Here is an 8792-nt window from a genome sequence, read left to right as displayed (position 1 = left end):
GGTATAATTCAAGGTTAAGTCCCTAAACTTCCCATAAGTTCCAAAACCGAGTTGCAATTTAAAAAATTTACAATTTAGTCCTCAACTTTTCCCTTGTTACGACTTTAATTCGATACTTAAAATTATTAAAATCTAGCCCCTAAATTGGGGTGTGACAGTACAGTAAAAGAAATAATATAATAAAAGCAATAAGTAAAATAAAGCAACAGTACAGAACACAACAACAATACGGAAAGATCGGACAATATTAGTTTAATTATTATGTTTGATAGTAAGGCTTTACATAAAGTTCGAATTAACACTAAATGGTATATAGATGAAAAGTTGAATTATATGCTACTTATATATGAAATAATTAGGATAAATCTTATTTAATTGATTAAATAATTTTATATTATATTTTATACTATGTTTTGTACTAAAATATATACGATTTAATAGGTATGAGTTAAATAGGTTAAATACAAAAGTAGATATTGTGATTTACAATGGTTTGTTTAGATATGTTTAACTGGAACAAGGAAGATTTAATAAATGTAATATATGATGAGGATGGTAAAACTGATTACAATATAGTAACTTGTCAAGAGGAAAGTGGCAACTGCCATAATAAGAAAAATTTTATATTAATTGATATTCCTTATAGTTATATAACAATTGCTTAATCTAAATTGTGGATTAATTTGAGGGCAAATCATATGTACTTAATGTGAAAATATAATAATAGTTTTTGTTAGTGGGTGGTCGTGTGGATATAGACAACGACTACAATGAATATGTTTTAAATCATATATACGCTACAAATGTTGTTTACAAGATATTATAAAAAAGATTATAAGAGTTGCATTAAAATATGTAATAACATAGTATGAGAAAATGTAATAAAGAGAGATAAAAGTATGATAAGTTGTTAAATAGTTATGTATAAATTATGCTATAAAGATTAATTGAGTGGTACTTAAATTAAGCAGTTTTAATTCTGATGGAAACCGTAATAAACCACTTAGTTACTTCCTGACACCAGATGTGAAATATAAATTTAAGTATTACATGAAGACATTATAAGATAAAATGGTTTTAAAGAAATTGTTAAATTTGTAATTTTATAAGAAACAAAATTTTACTGCTTTTGACCAGTAACTGCTATAAAAAAATAGTGTGATATCCTTAACTTGTATTTGGGTACAAATGAGGGTTAAGGGTGTTACAGATACTCATAGGGTGGTATCGATACCAAGTTCACTAAACAAATTCAGTAGCCATATTTGGTATCAATACTCATACTAGTATCAATACCGAGGGTAGAGTATCGATACTCCTCAACAGGGTATCAATACTTAGGCATTTTTTAAAACATCAAAGCCAAATTTGATATTGGTAGTCAAGACAGTATCGATATCCCAATCCAAAAAGTATCGATACTCAAACTATAGTATCGATACCAACTCTTTGTTATCAGTCTTCAATAAGTTAGTAATATCGAAACCCAAAGGCTAGTATTGATACCTAGAGGTCAATACCAATAATGAGGGGATTAGTATCGGTACCCACGAACAGTTTGTGTAAGAAATCCAAGAGTTTTAAGGGATAGAATTGATGGATCCAATGATACCAAGACGCAACAAAATAAAACTACAAGTGAGAACTGTAATAAACTCAAAAAAGTAAAAAAATAATAGTTAAGAAAACATAAAACTAGCCTTGTTTGATGCTCGAAACACAGTCAGGAAACCCAAGTTACCTTAATAGATACGATCATATAGTTGGATATCTCAGTCAGTGCCAAAGCACTTTAGCTGCCAGCTCGGCGCAAATGCCACAAGACCCGACGGAGTAAGTTGGTTGGGTGTGTGTTTCTGATGTAGTTACGGATCTTATCCCTGATACCCAAAGGTATATAGGAAGGCTAGAGGGGTGCGTGAGCTTTGAGATGCAGAACCCTCAGCCACACCATGATGTCTACCGCAGTATGTCATATCAGTATTTCCTCACATTTTTATACCTATGCCTTTAGCATGCATATCTAGTGAATGCATGCAGTATAGTAAAAATATTAGTGAGGTATTGAACTCGTAAGCTCCGTGTTCAGAATGTGTTTCCGTGCGCAGGTTTTTAGGAGGTCTTCCAAGAAGCATTATAGTCACCAGATATTCCAGTACTGTTGAGACACCAGAGTACGTCTTGATTTATTTTAGAGGGAGAATAATATTGTAGACCATTTTATATTCAGATGTAACTATATTTTGATATTTAAACTTAGTGTATTTATTATGGATTATTTTGGAGCTCCTCATATTTTTTAAACTTCGAATTATTAAGTTTTATTTTATTTTACTTAGGATGGATTTTATGCAATGTCTTACAATTATTTTTAAAGAAAAATTTTAGGTTAGTCACTCTCGTGGTCCCGTGTGACATCACAATCCAATGATCTTCGGATCGGGTTAGATCAATGTGTTACACATAACCTAAGTTGCATGCACATAACCCTTCATATTTTAAAATAAAATATTTTCTATAATTGATGTCACTTTCACGACTTATTGTTTAATTAAGTCATCTCAAAATAAAAATTAATATTCAAATTTAACATTATTATAACAATCAAATGTCAAAAAGAAAATTTCTGATTGCACCACAGTTTTTAAAATAACCCAAAATAGGGTTACATAAACGGTGCTATAAAAAAACTAAAACTAAAAGTCTTTGATTGTTTTTCAAGAATTCCTTAAATATGCATTTAATGTATAAGTTCATAAATTACCAAAGATAAATCAAATTTAAAACAATCAACATTTAACCAAAACTTAAAGTCAAAGTACATAATAGTAGATTAATTCTTTAATCAAACTGAATTGAATATATCAATACCAAAAATATATTCTATTATTCATAATAGTCAAAAGCTAAAATTTAATTTTCTAATCACATCATGATTTCCAAAGTAACCTATAATAAAGGTGTCTAAAAGATGTTATTAAAAACCGATAACTTAAAATTTTTACTGTTTCTCAAGAATTTCTTAACCATAGATTCATTAAATTAAAACAAAAACATGATACAGTAAACCAAAATCAAATACATAACTTTAAACAACATATGCATCAGAATTTGTCTAATAATCAAACACATTCCTCGTTGAATCATAGAATCCGAAATTATTTTTATGCATATCAAAAACCAAAATTGTAATCATTCATAAGTTTCATATTTTGAAAACCATTCTCTGCATGTGAAACTACTCTTTTAATATAAAAAGAATAATTATAAAATTCTTTTAAATCAGAGAAAAATAAATATTGAACATAAATTTATTTTTATATCAATAAACTTAACAATAATTGGCAAAAAAAAAACCCTAGAACCGAAACATGATTGCAAACTAAATTGTCTACTGCCTTTAATATTTAAAATTGAATTGCGCTTAAGTAATCCCCATTGAAAATTTCAATCAAATAAGACAAAGTATGCATTCATGACTCATCGTCGTCATAAAATAAATCTAAACTTAAACTTTAGTCCACAAATTTAAAATCACGAGTAATTCAAAACCAAAGAAATAGATCTCAAAGATTCAAGATACATTTAATTGAATCACCAAATCAATATATAAAACCCTTAAAATTTTAAAAACAAATCAAATCGAAAAAGAATAAAAAAAATGATTCTCAATGATTCAACACGATCTAGTGATGATGCCACATGTTAGATCTAAATTGTAATTAATAGGAAAAATTAATCAGGATCTAATCATGTCAAATCATAAAAAATAAAATACTAGATGCGGAAGCGTACCTAAATTAATCGATAGGTTGAAATCATTGAATATATATTTGGTTGTGATCTTTCAAGAAGAAGAATTCTCTTGAGTATAAACTCTTGAGAAAAAAATACAAGATTTTCTATTTATTGGGATCTTAACCCCTTTATATAGTTGATTTAAGAATCAATTATTATGTGTACTTATAATTCTGACTCTCATTAAATTATAAATACAACTTTAATAGTATCTACACTTGTATTTCTATTATATTTCTAATATCTTTTGATTTTATAATATAATTGATCACTTTATTTATTTATATTTTGTGATAATAATATAAATTAAAAATATATGCTCCTAATCGTAGATTTTAATTCAACATGTTCAACTTCAATTAAGCATCACGTTGCATATGTATCAACGTTACATATTTCTAAAAGATCCATCATCACCTAAAAAATTTAACCTAAAATAAGTAAGAAAGTGTCTTGGTATTCCTTGAACATACCTCGAACTACTTATAATAAGTGATTACAGTGTCATAGAAGTTTTAAAATGAGTAAAAATGAGAGGTTTTAAAACATTACTGCACCAGCAATGTTAATAGAAGTTGTCATCTAAGATGTCTTTTGTTTCTTATGGGATGTAGAAACACACACCAGTCTTAAAAGATGTAGAGATCATGTGTTACTTTTTAAAATGAGGTCTTTAAAATATTTTATAATAAGATAAAATTGTAAAATATAAAAATTTATCATATTACCATTGTTTTTTAAAAAATAAAAAATTCAAAACGTATGAAATTAAGTTTTTTAACTGAATTTTCTCTGGGTGTTCATAGGGAAAATATTTTTTTATACAAAAAAATCTTTTCAAAATATAGGACCCCTTAATTTTGATGTTGTAACATATTAACATGCCTATTTCATTAGTTGGACTAGGTAAAAAATTTTGAACAGGATGAGATATATCACCAGCATTAACCTTGGTCAGAACCTTTCTATACTCATCATCTAAAACCCTTTGTTTTTTTCTTAGGTTTTGTTGTCTAGAGTTGTGTTATCTACAACCCTCATTCTTTTCTAAGTTGTATTATTGTGGTTTAATTTTGAAGGAAGTAAAGAGTTCTAGGTTAGTTATATAGAGTTCAGAGTATTTTTCAATGAAACAAAAGTTAAATTTACATTTAGAAGATTAAAAGAGTGATTTAGAAAATTTAAGGTCTAATGATCGTCAATGACCGACAGTGGCCGACAATGACCGACAACTGTGATGATCGACCGTCGGTGGTAGGAGACTTTGATTGAATTCATATGGTATCAAATTGATATTTTATTAAAATTAGAAATCAAATTAAAAATTAATTCCTTTTATTAATACGTCACATCATCAAACTAATGTCATCAAAATATTATAAATTGACAAGTAAACGACCAAAACATTATAAACAATTAACATGACTAAAATGTTACCTTTTAAAATTTTGTGACCATAAGTGAACACTTGTAAATTAAAAATGGTCATTCCGATAACTTATCCTATAAAATTCTACTAAAATAACTATCCATTTGGGACAGGAATATCACCCCATGCTCTGCTTTTGTGTTGATTCCAGGAAATATTCCCACAACCTTTTGGCTTGTGGCTTTTATTGTATCTACGAAATTGCCTGGAAACTGCTGACTCATTTTGTTAATTTCTTTTTCCAATAACCCCTTATATTCACTGGATTATATTATTCTTCATTATATTTCAAATCGAAAGAGAAAATTTTTAAATAAAATAAATTCGGGGTAGACTATTAAATGAAGACAATTTTTAGCAGTGCTGTTTTTAATCCATACAGCTAATATTGAATTTCTTATTAATAGACTCAATACACATCAATATTTGCACTTCATATTTTTTAATCTAATAATGCATCTTTTTCACTAAGGTATCGAATATATTTTATCCTCTTGTTATGCCATGATTCTGGATTTGATGCGACTTCAAATTTCTTAAAATATTTTGTTTTCTACGCTTATGTTACACTACTTTAAAAGAATATACAAGAGTAATGATTGCTGCCGATTCCCCCTATTGCAAAATTAAAATATTAATTTTTAAACATTCAAATATATAAATAAATACTGCGATTATTATGGTGTTGGATGTAAGCCAAAATCCAATTAAATAAGCAATGCTCATAAACAAACAATCAAGGGGAACAAATTAAGGAATTCCATAAGATATGTACATGAATAAATGGTCTCAAAACAAAACTTCCAAACATAGGGACTACAACTACAAGGCCTCAGTGAATGAAATATCCTGCACCAAGAATACCTCAAATCAATGACATATACAAACCGATAATTTTCATGCATTTTATCCAACTCTTCCATCACTCTCCCATGCAACTGGGAAAACATCCTTGCTGGATTAACAGTCGCAGCTGCTCAGTGAAGCAACACTGTCGTTAATAGTTCGATCGAACCCTTTGTCAGGAGTCACTATTAGTACCTCCGACTAGCCTTTACAAGAACATGCATTGGAAGTTGTTTGAAGAATCACTCGCTTTCTCTTATACAATTTCCAGGCAAAAGGAATTTATACTTATCTGCATTCTCGAGAAGAAACGATGGGAGATAAACGGCCGAGTAGGAATGAGGGATAGGTCCCATTTTTCCTATTATTCCCTTGAACGTGTACTCCTCCGGTAGCATGTCGAATAGATCAGCTCCTTTGCAGATTACTCTCTGGATCCTTTTTGGGTTCAAATAGTGTGAGAACCTCACTCTATCATTATGGCTGTAAGCTTTCATCTTAAATATGAACTCACTGATGCGGCAGAAGCAAAAACTGCAATGCCACCCTGCATCTGCCAGAATCTCATCACTCTGGCGATAATGTACATACCTTGTTTTCCCCATTCGATATATATGGACTGATGCCCTCCAGCTATTGTTATCGACAGGAAACTCAAAGGAATAAAGATAATTCTTAAGCCGAAGATGAAGCACTTGAGGTATGTCATCACACCACCTGAGAAGGTTGATAGTATGTCTGCTTGGTATTTCATCAACATCCGACATTTTCAACAAGTCATCATCTGAAATCCCAGCGATTTTGAGAAGCTGGTCTAACGCTACCCGCTGCAAAGCCTCCTCAACAAAGGGATTCTCCCCTTTCTTAAACCTTCCTTCAATTGTCCCATAAGTTAACCGGGGCTCAGCAAACTTGAATTTGTCTCTGTTGCTAGCAAAAACCATAGGCTTTGGAATCCCCGTAAATGTCGAATTAGACTCGAGAAGAACAAACTGTGTAATGTAGGGATACAACTCTTGGCCTCTTGCCACCGTAGAGTAAGAATATCAACCTCATCACTAAACAACACTGCATCATAAACCCGTCTCGGAAATTCCCGAATCCCCCAGCCATGGAGTTTGCAGAGTTTCTCCATCGACACGTTCTCATGATAGTAATGCGGTATATCATGAAAAGGTTTGGGTGGCGATTCCCATAAAGGCCGGAGAATGTACGAAATCTTCTGGCCATGAACATATATACCAAATATGCAAGTCGGAATCAGAACAAACATAAGAATATAAGTTTTGAAATCAATGCCCCGCAGTATACAACGGATTCTCAACATGCTCAGCAGGCTTGATTCATGTACCATACAGAAAATACCATTTAACACCAATCAAATTTACGAGGATATATATATATATATATATATATATATATATATATATATATATATATATATATATATATATATATATATATATATATATATATATATATATATATATATATATATATATATGAATTCAAGTAAAATTTCAAACGAGGCAATCCAAATACATCAAGGACTAGTAAAAACTAGAAGGAGAAAATTAGAAAAAGCATTGGAATATAAGCCCCGTAATGCCCTTTTAGATTCTTAGAAAAGTATGATAGAAGCTATAAATATATATATGACAATTGATTAAAAAGCAGTAGATTCCATTCAAACGATCAACCCAGTACCTTAAAAGCAAGCTAAAAAGCTTTGCAAGCAAAGCCCCAATTTTTTTTGGTTTTTATATTTTTGGTATCAGTTTTTTTTTTAGGATTTTGATTAATGTAAAACTAAATTATATGAAATTCTTCATATTCTAAGAAAACCAACAAAGTATTTAAATTTGAACAGTTTAAAATCGATTACAAATCAGCAGGCAAACTCTCAATCCCTAAATCAAAAGCAAATACCAAGCAGATAACTTATGGATAAAAAAATTTGCTAAAGATCGAAGATTTTTTTAACGCCATTTGACTCCCCTCACGTTCCAACAAAAGATTTAACACCCAAAAATCGAAACATAATTTTAAAAGAGAGAGAAATCAATAGAGTAAAGTACCTGGCCACAAACTTCTCCACAGATATCATCAGATTTCTTAGAACAATACTGTCCTCCTCCTTCATTCATCATCCACCACATTTTTTAACAGAATGAAAGAATAAAAGTAAAAAACCAACAAAGGGAATTCTTTTAGGTGAAAGCTGAAGAACTCAGTTAGATCAACTAACAGAAAAGAAACTCTCTAGATCTCCGGTTCTCCAACTTTTCCCCTCTGACAGTTACCTATAATCTATCTCTCTCTTTAAAAGAGAAAACCCCAAAAGGCCCAACAAGAAAGACACTCAATTCTAAATGGGAGAAAAATTAGGGATGCCAATAGGTCGGGTCGGGTCGGGTTTTTGGGCCACCCGATCCGATCTGAGAAGAAAGGGTTCTCTACCCGTGACCCGACCCGACCCGATAAAATTAATATTTCACTCGACCCGACCCGACCCGAATATATGACTTAGAAACCCGATCCGATCCGACCTGACCCGAAATAAAAAAAAAAAATTTAATTCAATGAAAACATTGACTTAATTGAAAAAAATTATATATGGAGGGATATTATTATAATTATCCCTAAATATATAAGATAAAATTATATATATTTTTCGTGTCGGGTCAGGTCGGATTTTTTTACCCTAAACCCGACCCGA

At 30.6% G+C, this 8792-nt stretch overlaps 1 pseudogene; it reads right to left on the bottom strand.

The window, feature by feature from the left end:
* Positions 1-6306: 6306 nt before the first annotated feature.
* On the bottom strand, positions 6307-8454 carry LOC120187569 (annotated as a pseudogene).
* Between the last annotated feature and the right edge of the window lie 338 nt (positions 8455-8792).

Source organism: Hibiscus syriacus, unplaced genomic scaffold (genome assembly GCF_006381635.1).
Source record: "Hibiscus syriacus cultivar Baekdansim isolate YM2019G1 unplaced genomic scaffold, ASM638163v2 tig00113725_pilon, whole genome shotgun sequence".
In the NCBI taxonomy this organism is placed as follows: domain Eukaryota; kingdom Viridiplantae; phylum Streptophyta; class Magnoliopsida; order Malvales; family Malvaceae; genus Hibiscus; species Hibiscus syriacus.
The sequence above is the reverse complement of the archived record's forward strand: the minus strand, read 5'-3'. Positions and strand labels throughout refer to the sequence as shown.